The sequence below is a fragment of the Carettochelys insculpta genome, chromosome 1 (genome assembly GCF_033958435.1).
Source record: "Carettochelys insculpta isolate YL-2023 chromosome 1, ASM3395843v1, whole genome shotgun sequence".
Classification (NCBI taxonomy): domain Eukaryota; kingdom Metazoa; phylum Chordata; order Testudines; family Carettochelyidae; genus Carettochelys; species Carettochelys insculpta.
This window is the reverse complement of record NC_134137.1, coordinates 144,414,563-144,427,586: the sequence shown is the minus strand read 5'-3', so window position 1 is coordinate 144,427,586 and position 13,024 is coordinate 144,414,563. Positions and strand designations below refer to the sequence as shown.

The following is a 13,024-nucleotide window of genomic DNA, read 5'->3' as shown; positions in this document are numbered from 1 at the left end:
CAAACATAGTAACAAGAAGTCCTTTTTTTGGGTATCCTGAAACTTCTGAGTTCCTGTGCCCTAAAACATAAGGTCCATGGGTGGAGACAAGATACACAGATGACAGAGATCACTGTTCTGCTTAGATAAGCCTCAACTTCGGAAGTCCAGAATAGGTGAAGTTGGAAATTCATACAGAAGGTGGAAAAAAACCTACTTAATAAGACAACAAGAACTGAAAAGTTCTTACTGTGGGATGTTCAAGGATTTGCTGACCTCTCACACTCTTTATGTACTTTTAAAATCAGGATAAGCAAAATGTCCCAGATCTGGAAGACCAAGAGTTGTATTTCTCCCATATGGAAGCTTCAGAAAAGATATATTTTGACTATTTTTTTAAGTAATGCACAAACATTAAGGATACATTTTTGGTTTTTGCTTGCATAATGAAACAACTGCCTTTGTGGGTTTTAAACTATCATTTAGACCCTGATGTAGTTATTTATTTTGATTAAGAAAACATAAGGGAATTCTTTGCTCAAAACATAAACCACAATTGTCATTTTCTTACAAAACATCTAACAATGCATCCTTGTTATGTAATGTGGGCCTAATGCACTGAAATATACATGATAATAGTGAAATTCAGAATACACATTACATAACACACTTCTAACCTAAGAGCTTTTTCTAACAACATGCTCAATCAGTTTCCACAAGAACTTCTCACAGACTAAATACAGTATGCTAAATTAATATTAACAAAATCCCATGGCAAACTCAGCCTCAGAGCAATGAGTGCAAACCTTTACTTTGAATTTACCTGAGTTGTGTAAGAACTTCACTACAAAAATACAATCCTGAAGTGACTTCTGCTATGAATGTTGGGGGGTGGTGAGAGTTCATTGGTAAGTCAGAACAAGTTAAAAGGTTTTTGATGGGCAGAAAAAGAATATGAAAAGCAACACATCTTCATTAGAAGTTTAAACCAGCAGCATTTTTAAAGTTGTGAAGCTGATACGCTTACAGTCAGAAAACAGCTATTAGGTATACCCTTTTAAATACGTGTAATGGAAAGAATGGTTTCTCTGAACATACCTAACTGGCAATGAAATGTCAAACTAAATCCTGCCTAATATATATAGCAGGATTGATGTATATAATTGAAGAGTTTTGTAGTGTCACTATCAAAAATAAGTAGTGAAAATCTAAAACTGTGGAAGAACACCTTAAAGCCCAGCAGCCCCTTGGCTTACTGTTCCAACAAGCAACAGAACACAACAGCCTTAAGTTGAATAAGTGTATTGCTTTGTTTATTTACACTCTCACCAGTCTCTCCCTCCCTGCAACGCTGTGCTTGTATTACAAGTGCAGGCCAACTTTAAAGGGGAGAAGTGAGATAGGAACCAGTAAGTACACCACTGGGGAAAGGGGAACTGTACCCTTTGGATAAGGAACAGGGGTGGGGGGGGGCGTTTAAAGAAATTATGACTCCCTGATGTGCTGGAGCAGGAACCACGAGCAACAGGCAAATGTCTTCCACCAAAGCAACTAACTAGAAAACTCCAGGCGAGGAAGTCGTCCCCCCACCAGGTCACTGGCGCGCTGCAATTCACAAACGCTGCAAGTGCCCCCTCTTTGGCCATGCACGCCTCAGAACCGTGAGACAACTAACAAGCTCTCGGTCCGATCGCGACACGAGAGGCTCGCTGATGAGAGCCCGATCGTTTGCACACAAAAAGGTGGGTGCAGGTATAACGCTGCCCTGCCTGCCATTCATTACGCCAGCCTATTATCGGGGAGGGGGTGGGCTACCTCAAAAGAAAACGGGGGCAGCTCTCCCCTTACCTTGGTGATGATCAGGGGCTCCCCGTGCTCTCGTCCTCCTTTCAACGTGAAGCCCCAGGGAGCGCCTCCCGTCAGCAGCACCTCCACCAGCTTGCACCCGTCCCCTCCCCTGTGCTCCCCCATCAGCAGCATCGGCCCGGGGCCCTGCTCGTCCAGCGCTGCCCGGAGCCGGGGCTCTTTGTTTGGCCACCGCTCGAAGCCGCCCAGCGGCGCCCTAGCCGGATCCAGCGCGCCGCGGCTGACCTAGGAACCACATACCTACAGCGCTCCCGGGCGGGCGGGCGGCGAGTGGGGAGGGAGGAGGGGAGGAGGGAGCGAGCCGAGCCGGGCCGGCCCCGTACGCTCTCCTCCCCTCCGCCGGGCGGGGTTGCGAACTCCGCCGGGCTGCCCCGAGCGGGGCGGGCGGGAGTCTCCCCCTGCCCCGGCACTGGGCCGCCCTGCTCGGGGCGGAACAGCGCTGCAGCACCGGGGTGGGGGGGGGGTGGTAAAGTCACAGGGGGAGTTGCAGCGCCCCCTGAGGCAGGGCGAGCCCACGGGTGGCGAGGCGGGGCGGGGCCGGGCCGGGCCAGACAAAGGCCGACGCCGGGCTGCGGCGGGCGGGCAGCGCCGGCACGCGGGAAGGCACCGCTTGTGGCTGCAGGGGCCGTGACCCCCCCGGCAGCAGCGGCTGTCCCGCCGGCTGTGCCAGCACTCCCGCGGCGGGGCGGGGAGCGGTCCACACATCCCGGGCCCGCGGCGGCGCTGGACTCAGCTGGGGGCGGTGCTTCTGCCGGGACCCGTCCGTCCTACCCTACCTGGCAGGCGGGACAAGCCTGCGACCTGGCCGCGCGCCCTCGCAGCCCTCTAGTGGTAGCCAGCGCCGCAAGCAGGCGCGGGGCTGCGGCCGGCGCCCGGGGAAGCCGAGGGCACACAAGTGCCTTGGGCAACTCCCCCGGGGAGCAGGAGGCGGCCTCTGCTGTGCAAGGTGCCTGCTCATGGGCTGTACGCACCCTCTTGCCTTTCCCTAGGCTTCAGCGCCTAGCTCCAGGCCCTCCCCGGCGTTACAGTTCTGGGTAGTGGGGCAGTACCCAGAGCCCCAGTCCGGGAGCAGCAGAGTTTGTTACACTCTTTGAGACCAGGGAACACCAAACAATAATACGTTTATGCGGATAGTAACAGAGAAGGAGCTGTGCTAGGGTGTACACTATCAAAACAAAAAGTAGTCAAGTAGCACTTTAAAGACGAGCAAAATAATTTATGAGATGAGCTTTCGTAGGACAGACCCACTTCTTCAGACCATAGCCTGACCAGAACAGACTCAGTATTTAAGGCACAGAGAACCAAAAAGAGTAATCAAGCAGGATAAGGCACACCATGAAAAATTTCTTCTAAAAAAGTTGCCAACCAAAAAAACAAAACCCCAAACAGCATCCTATACAGAAAAACCAAAATAAAGTCATTTAATAGTAGCATGTCATCACAAGGGAGCAGTAACACTGGTTGTGCTTTTAATAACAGAAAATATGTCATCCATGTATGATATCAAAAAAGCATCAGAGGCTTGCACACACCTGCAAGCTGTTCACAGAACAACACTGGTCTGTGGAACATAGTTTAAGAAACACTGGGGAGCAGGACCCCATTGGACTGCGGGGATTTGAAATAGAGAGTCAGGGTAAAAATATTTTATATAAAATAATAAAATTGATGCATAAAATTAAATTGATAGTTTTCTGGGTAAATACTGGTAGACGGAACCACAGGAGAAAAATGCAACAAATAAAAGTCCAGACTTGAGCATCCCCTCCCCTGTCTGGAGTACCCCCACATCTCCCAGCCCCCACTTTCTCTCTTGTACTTCCCACCATGCCCTGAGCCCCCCCCATTCCCAAACCCTTGCCCTGACTCCCACTTCCCCATCTCCTGCCCTGAAACTCCCTCACTCTCAAACCCTATATAACCATTTAAATAAAGAATGCACATTCTCCTTTTAATTTAAATAAATTAATGACCTGGTATATCTGCTAGTATTTAATAATAGGCTGTTCAGTCTATCAAGGAAAGGCACAGCGTGATTTAAGAGCAGAAAATTGAAGCTAGACAAATTCTGATCAGAAATAAAGCATAAATTTTTAACAGTAAGTAATTTAACCTTTGCAACAATTGACCAAGGATCCCAGTGGATTCTCTATCACTGATAGCTTTGTATCAACACTAGAGGTTTTCAAAAAGATATGCTCTATACTTTTTTCAGGCAGTTCTATTGTCTGTGCTATACAGGAGGTATCACTAAATGGTCACCGTGGTATTTTCTGGCCTCAAGAAGCTATGAATATGTGTCTAAATGTACAGTTTAATAAACTGCAATGGTATGAAAGATTATTCCAGAAAACTAACAGTTTGAGGAGGACTGTGTACCCAAATACGGAGGCTGAAATAAAGCTAGAATTCTAACAAAATTGGAGCACAAATGCAAAACTCATGTCTCCACACACTCCAGCGGCTTACAAAGAAATTTTTCTTCATGTGTTCTGTCCTTCTCTAACCTCCAAATGCTTCTTTGCTCCTTCTTTAATTCTCCTTGATGGTCACCATCTCACTTTGTAAAATTATTCTCTGTAAAGACTAGAAGACATTTATTAATATACACTATTATTCAGAAATTCTAATGTCATTCTCTTATAACTGGGGATAAAAAAATACAAGCACGTATTTTAAAATTCAAATAATGACACTTGAGTACCAATATCTTTGTATGGGCATACAAATAAAAATGTGTCTTGAATATGCTGGGACTGAGTTTCTGCTATAGTCATTTATTTCAGTGGAAACTGTGGGTATTAGCATGTTGGAAAAGTAGGTGTCTAAAGAGAGAACAAAAATTTGCAAGATTTGGTCCTGAAAAGCATTTTGTAGGCAAGAAATAATGTATCCTTGTATGCAATTGAACAAGATAAAAATGCAAACTGTAGGTGTTCATGACAGTAGTACACTAATCCATCTGATTGTGTATTTATGTTATAATTCTTGCTGGTTTGTGTTAAAGGGCATTTAATAACAAAAGTAGGATGTTATTACTACTATGAAAGAGTTTAAGAACCTCTGTTCTGTGCATACAGAAACTCTAACACTGAAATTATAAATATAGCAAAATACAGATCAGTTACAGGAGAATTTAGTAGAAAGCAAATATCCCAGATAATGTTTGTACTCTCGAACCCAGATCTGTCAATTACTGTTCTTGTGGGCATTTAGAAATATAGGTGCCTTCTCAATTTGTTTCATTTGGTTTTTTGTGATCACCAGATCAGAAATTTAAAAAGAAATTATCCAGCCCTACCTTCAATGATATTTTTCTTCCATCTTCTCTATTAGCCTTAGTACTAGAAAGCAAAGAATGTCTTCCCTTTTGCCAAGAGACTCATAACTTCACTTCCTCATACATCTACATTTTGTCTGCCATACCAAATCAAGAAGGCATACAAATTCAGTTAAATGGGATTTGGCCTCAATGCCACTTTGTTATAATGGTTTGATTCAGCCTCACATCTCACATAATGAATCTGTGGGATCCTCTACTGGCTATGGGTAGAAGTGTCAAAACTTGGAGAATTTTACTCGTCCTCTTCCATTCATCTGTATTACCATAGTGCCTGGAAGCACTGGTCATGGTGCAGAACTCCCTTGTGTTAGGCACTGTACAAACCCAGAAAAAAAAGATGCACATGACAAGCGTTTACAGTTTTACTAGATATAATCTTTAGTTTGATTTCCTCCAAACAATTCCTTGAAAACAAAGTCTTTGTTTGTTTGCATTTATCTACAAAGAAACCCAGTGAATCATCCTGTTTTCTCCCAAAGCAATTCTTTTTACAAATTTTGCTTGACTGAGTATCAAATTTATGTTGATTTAAGATAAAAGTGACAGATGCCTGAGTATGTCAAAGTTATTTATGAACTAAGTTTATGGAATCTCTCATACTAATGTGAGAAAGGATGTAGCTATCACCAAACTTGATATATTATCGCCACTTACTACTATATGTTCCAAATAGTAAAATATATTTGCCCTCTCAACTATAGCAGTCACTGTTTGTATTCACAACCATAACAGATTTGTATATTTAAAGAGAGAAGAAGGCAGACAGGAAATAAGAAAGAAAAGTTAGAAGAATAAATTATCTTCCTTATATATAGATTCTGTGGATAACTTCGTGGCCCCATGAAGTCAATTCTACAATTACCATGGATTTCAGACATACTAGGATTTCATCCTCTCGGACAAAGGTGATTGCTGAATCTGGAATCTATTGATGGCACATCACACAATAATGATACCTAGTTCTTATAGGATTATTTTCATTAACAGATCTCAAAGAGCTTTACAAATTAAGTCATTATGACTATCCAATTTAATAACTGGGGAAATCAAGGCATGGAGCAGTGTAGTGGCCAACCCAACCTCATCCGGCAAGCTAGTGGCAAATCTTCTGGGTCCCTTTATGGTTCTCCATCTATTAGGGCATGAAGCTTTCTTTAACCGCCATTATAGACTAGCACGGCTTTCTCACTATTACTATTTTGTAGAGGCCCAGGTGCCCTGCATAGCTAAGGCCGGTGGCAGGTTGGAGAGGGACAAAAAAGAGAGAACCTGGCTCACTGAGGGCTGGAATTAAAACTAGACTTGGCTGGCTGTGGACAGAGAAAGGGAGATTTTGGGTCAGCCTGAGTTGGGAGAGGGGCTAGATGAACTGGGATCATACTGAGTGCAAGTATCTGTCTGAAGACAGCTAGGTTGGCCTGAAGAAACAGGCTGGGTAGAGGGTCCAGCAGAAAAAAGGCTGAACATTGAAACTGACAATGGAGTGGGCAAGGGTGGGAGATAAAGTTGCTTTGATTTATGAAGGAGAAGCAGTGAGGAATGAGGAAGGGTCTTAGCTAAAGAGAAAAGAAACAAGACAAGATAGATCAGGATTTAAAGAAGAAAAATCCACAGAAGTGAAAAAAACAAAAACACAATGAAAGGCAACATGTCGTAATTGTCAGGTCAGTGAGAGAAGATTTGAAAACAGGATGTGCTAACCGCTGGAAAATGGCAGAATGGATAATATGAAGAGCTGGTGGCATACAAAGAGCTAAAAGAATGCGGGTAGAATTGGTAGAATGTACACATGAGCAGCAAGCTGAAAAACTTTTTAAAACTGCAACTTTAGGGGAAAAGGAAGTTTCTTGCCAACTGCCTACAGTCCTGACAGAAGCCAGAAGTATTGTATGGTGAGCTGCAAGGATTGTGAGAGGATAATATTAAAAAAAGACTAAAGGTGAAGATAAAGTGTTGTTTGTTAAATGGCTACTTAGTAGGAGAGAGGGAGGAAAAACAGACATCTGTGTCTGTGTGCATGACACTTTAAAGTTGAGACATTTCCAGAGAGGATTGAAACAGGATATCAGTCTTTCTGGACAAAGCTATCTATTCCCCCTTCTCCCAAAAAGTGTTAAAATTGTCAGAAGTTTAGACACACAGCAGGCGTTTGTAAAGGAATGATGAAGTGTAGTATATGTGGAGAAACTATGAGAACTGTGTAGAAGGAACAGAACCGAATGCAGCAATTGCAGCGGAAAGCACACTGGGTCATACAAAGGATGTGCCGTAGCAGAATGAGCATGAGAAATACAGGTTAAAATCATTCATAAAGTTTCATATGTGGAGCCTGGCAAAAAGGTACCTACTGCCAAAAGTAGAAAAGAAAAAATACTCAGGTATCACATGTGACCTTTCCAAAAAGAGGACACCCCTGAGAGAGAGTGTATCCATATCAGTATCTACCAACTCACGTTGTATTAATGCATTCTACATTCTATAGAGGAAGTGTATTTGTATCAGTATCTATCAACTCATGTTGTATTAATGTGTTATATATGTACTATAATACATATAGTCCACTTTGCGGATGCATGTATGGAATTTGGCCTCACAATCAGCTTAAAGAAGACCCAGGTGATGGGTCAAAACGTGGGTAATGAGCCATCTATCAATGTGCTAGACTACGAACTGGAAGTCATCCATGAGTTCGTGTACCTAGGCTCGACGATCGTGAACTACTTGTCACTTGATAGCGAGATCAACAAGCGCATTGGAAAAGCCGCCACAACGTTCTCCATGCTGACAAAAAGAGTATGGGCTAACAATAAGCTCACTGTACGCACCAAGGTGCAGGTCTACACAGTCTGTGTTTTGAGCACACTGCTGTATGCCAGTGAAACATGGACTTTGCGCTCAAAACAAGAGCAGCGGCTCAACACATTCCACATGCGCTGCCTTAGGCGCATACTCAGTATCTCATGGCAGGACAACGTCCCAATAGCGCAGTGCTTGAGAGGGCAGGCACTGCCTCCATGTTCACCCTTCTCAAACAGAGGCGTATGCGCTGGCTGGGCCATGTCTCACGCATGACGGATGGCCGAATACTGAAGGACCTCCTCTTCGGCAAACTGGTGTCTGGAAAGAGGCCGAAAGGGCGACCTAAATTGCGCTACAAGGACACATGCAAGCGTGACCTCAGCGCTCTGTCTATCAGTGTGAACACCTGGCATTAGCTCGCCTCAGACAGGCATGCCTGGAAACAGGGAGTGAAGGAAGCTCTTGTTATGTATGAAACTACCTTGGTGAAGGACGTGGAAGACAGAAGAGCTCTCAGGAAGATCCATGCCCGTCATACCAGAGCAACATCTGCTTACTGCTGTTCACAGTACAGAAAGGACTGCCACTCCCGGATTGGATTGCACAGCCACAGAAGACGCTGCTCGAATCAGTCCAACTGGGGCGCAAACCCATGATCCCTTGGGATCGAAGGATGCCTACTACTAATGCATATAGGGTGCGTCTACACTAGCCAGCTACTTCGAAGTAGCCGGCACAACGTCGAAATAGCACATGGTACGTCTACACGCACCATGTGCTATTTCGACATTGAAATCGACATTAGGTGGTGAGATGTCGAAATCGCTATTCCCATCTGAAGATGGGAATAGTGCCCTACTTCGATGTTCAATGTCAAACTACGGTGTGTGTAGATGATCTGCATCCTGCTTCTTCAAAATTGCGGGGTCCTCCATGGCGGCCATCAGCTGAGGGGTTGAGAGACACTCTGTCCAGCTCCTGCGGGGCTCTATGGTCACCGCATGCAGCAGCCCTTAGCCCACGGCTTCTGGCTGCTGCTGTTGCAGCTGGGGGTCCATGCTGCATGCAGAGGTTCTGCAACCAGTTGTCAGCTCTGTGGATCTTGTGCTGTGCAGGGCAAGTGTGTCTGGGAGGGGTCCTTTAAGGGAGCAGCTTGGGGCTTTGCTGGCCTGGCCCCTTATTTCGACAGGGAGCGCTTGTGTGTGTGGACACTCCACATTTCCTTCCGGGGCAGCTCCTTTCAATGTTCCCCATCGCTACTTCGACGTTGAACGTCAATGGCACCAGCCCTGGAAGACGTGTAGACAATACGCATCAAAGTAGCCTATTTCGATGTCCTTACTTCGAAATAGGCTACTTCGACGTAGTGTGCTAGTGTATACGTAGCCATAGTGTGAGTTGGTAGATAGTGATACAGGTGCACTCCCTCTATAGTATCTATAGTACATTAGTACAATGTGAGTTGGTAGATACTGATAGAGATACTCTCCCTCTGACGGGTGTTCTCTATTTTGAAAGGTCAAATATGGTAACCCTAAGTTAGGAAAAAAAGGTGTGCAGGGCAAGAGAACACGTCTCTTCTTAAGGAGGAGAATTTTAGGAGAATGGGACATGTGGTTGCTAGTAGGTAAAGAAACGTTTGTAATATTCATTATAAAATAATTAACTGCATTTTGAAGACGCAGGAAAAGTGAAAGAATTAAAATCATAGCAGAGGCAGCAGAAAATTGTCTAAAAAAAGATGATCTTGATAGGTTGTCTTCATGTGATTTTAAATGAATGCAATAATACATCTTAAGTAACATGCTCTTTAGTTGGAATGTGTATAGTGTAAAAGTCACAGAAAGGAATTTAAGAAAGTCATCCCTGTAAGGAAGTGGGAGGGGAAAGCCTGATGCCGTGTGAGTGCAGGAAACATGGATAATAAATAAACTTATGCTCAAGCTTCTGGGACAAGATAGCCTCTTGATCCATCCAAAGACTATCAGATGAGGGTAGGTGGGCTATATATTTATAAAAGAGGGATTCAGTTATGTCAAAATAGATGTGCAGAAACTTAACTTTGAATATAAAGCTTCTACGAGTCCCATGCAGAACAAAACCACATATCGAGCATTATAGTATTTACCATTCATGTACAAGTTTAGATGTGATGAACTTGTATTCACAAATGAAAAGCTAGGAGAATTCTATGACAACATAATAAAAAGAATTACAGAAGCAGCTAATCTGGCTACCCACAAAACATCAAATTGCCCCCTGATGGAAATCTGGTTCCCCAATGGAATGAGGATTGTAAATTATCAAAGAAAGGAATAAGACATACAAGCAAGCAAAACACACAGGCTATGTCCACACTAGAGGGTTTTGTCGGCAAAATGACTCTTTTGCCGACAAAAGCCAGGGAGTGTTCAGATTCCCAAGGTATTCTGTCAACAGTAAGTTGATTGAATGCAGCACTTTTGTTGATAGCTGTAACCCGTTACCATGAGGAATAAAGTCTCTGTCGACAGAAAACTGGTCTGGATATTCCAGGGGAGCCCTCTGTCAACTGACAGGGCTTCCAGGACACTGGGCAGCTCTGTCTGCTGTGCTTCTGTTTGGCCATTTTGCCAATAGAGCAGCCACTCGCTATTGACAGAGCAAATTGCTCTTGCAATCCATTGGAAGTTTGTCCACGATCCTTTCACAAAAACTTCTGTGAACAAATCCCTGTGATCTAGACATAGCCACAATGAGCAGTAAAGACCAAAGGAATTATAAAAAAAGTAAGGTGGAAGCAAAAAAATCATCTCAAAGACAAAAAAGAAAGCTGGAGACATTTCTGTGGGAAGCTGAGTGAAGATTCAAAGCTTTCGGTGACATATAGGCAAATTCAAAGAACGAATGGAATTCAAAGTATAAGTAAGTATATAGCTGTTCTTTTGTGGTAAAAATGAAATTAAGGTCTACAACTTAGGAAATACAGACATTTTAGCAGAAGAATTCCACAGGGTCAGTAGTGACACAAATCAAAGAAATGAGCATGAAGAGGAAAAATGGTTTATTGAAGAAAAGTGGGAACTGTTAAAAGGCTGGAAAAAATACAGACGATGTGTTAAACTACAATTTTAATATTCTGGAGTTTCTTCCAGCCATTAGAGAAACTGAAAAAAACCAAAACCTTAGCTCCAGGTAAAGATAATATACATAATACTATACCTTAACACGTATAAGAAGGGCCTCTAAAGATTTTGGTATACTTATGTCTTCTATTATATTATTTGAGAAAGTTTGTCTGTGTATGTGTGTTTGTCTGTCTTAGCATCTGTCTGTTCAGGAACTTCTCCTAAATGGTAAGAGCTAGGACCACCAAATTCTCTGTGCAGTTTCCCCTTATTATAACTAAAACCAAGGTAAGTATGTGGTCATGCCAGAAAAACGGGAAGTGCCTGGAATGGGAAAGCTCCTCATAAAACCATACAGAAAAGAGACAATTACCAGGCAGGGGAGAGGGGCTGGCTGGGGACAAGTTCACCATTCCCCAGCCCTGAACCTCCGTACCAGGTGCTCTTTGAGGGGCTGAAGCTCTTCCTATCCCTCCCCCTCCCCAATTTGTATGGAAAGATTGCTGCCTGGTCACAAAGTGAGGGGAAAGTGCACAATATCCTGCATTCCTCACTCTGACTGGGAGGTGTAGGGGACTAGGGGACAGACAAACCTGGCCCTGGCCCAAGTGAGTTTAGGGCGGATGGGGGGCCTGAAGTTCTGCCCTCCCATTTGTATGGGGATATTGCTGGCTCTTCGCCTTCATCAGAGAGTGAGGGGAAAGCACAGTCTGCTGCATTCCGCAGTCTAGCTAGGGAATGCAGCAGGCAAAAGAACCTGGACCTGTCCCGGAGGATGGACATGCTTCGATCCCCTGGCTGTGCCTGCTGAAGCTGCAGCTGCCATGGAGAGGTGCTTCTCACCTGGCCCTAAGCTGCTGCAGTGAGAGAGGACTGGGGTTGTCTTCTCTCCCTGAGGTAGCCTGCACAATGAACCCTCACCCCAGCCTCACCCTAGAGCACTGATTTAAATAGACAGAAATGAATAGAGTTAAGGACCCAAGCAATACTGGGTAAATCCTTTAGTATTAATATATGGAGAAAAGGACTGCTGCCAATAGGATGGAAATAAGATAAAGTACAAACAAATGAGAGCTGATGCTTATAGTCCTGGTGCCCACACATCATGCATAGGAAAAATGAGAAATATAAGATTAGGGGAATATTTGCAGAAAAATGATGTTGTAAGTGATGTACAAAGTGGCTTCAGAAAAAGTAGCTGAATAGTTAACACTAAACATGTGTCTACGCTACAGCTCCATTTCAAAAGGACTGCTTTCGAAATCGAACATTGAAAGACGGACTTTCAAAGTGGAGTGTCCACACATGCTAATGGGGACCAAAGGTTCAATCTGTCCTTTTGAAAGACCCCCAGTGAACTTTCGAAAGAGAGCATCCACACATCCCAGGGCGCTGTTTTGAATGAACAGTGCAGGAAGTGCCGCAGGCAGGGTCACATGGTGGATGAGCCCTTCCAGGTTCACCACCCACCATCCCTTTAAAGGCCCCCCTCCAACCCCAGCCTGCACATGCCGGGGGCCAGCTACCCATCTCCAGATACTTAGGGAGAGGGAGTGGAGGAGGCATCCCGGGCCTTCATGGACCCTGAGCAGCATCCCCCCCACCATCGCAGCCACGGCGCTGGGTGGCTACCCTAATAGCCACCCTCATGAAGGCCATCCTCAGGTCACAACATCCACATCCAGTCCCCCAGGTCATCCGCCACTTGTGGGGCTTCCCACAGTAGCTGGTGGGACCAGCTGGTGCTGGAGGACTGGGGTGATGACCAGTGGCTACAGAACTTCAGGATGATCAAAGGGACATTGCAGGAGCTGTGCCACTGGCTTGTCCCAGCCCTCCAGCACCAGGACACCCACCTGAGGCTGGTGCTCCCACTTCAGGAAGGGTTGGCCATTTCCCTCTGGAAGCTGGCCACCCCGGACAGTCACCG

The 13,024-nt window shown here is 44.8% G+C and overlaps 1 protein-coding gene across 1 annotated transcript in view; it reads right to left on the bottom strand.

Moving 5' to 3' along the window:
• The window catches only part of SHROOM2 (shroom family member 2), a 194,123-nt gene extending 192,200 nt beyond the window's left edge, over nucleotides 1-1,923 (bottom strand). Inside the window, exon 1 of the mRNA XM_074992723.1 lies at nucleotides 1,828-1,923. The gene's annotated coding sequence lies outside the window, so the exon portion shown is untranslated. The remainder of the gene's footprint in view (nucleotides 1-1,827) is intronic.
• Between the last annotated feature and the right edge of the window lie 11,101 nt (nucleotides 1,924-13,024).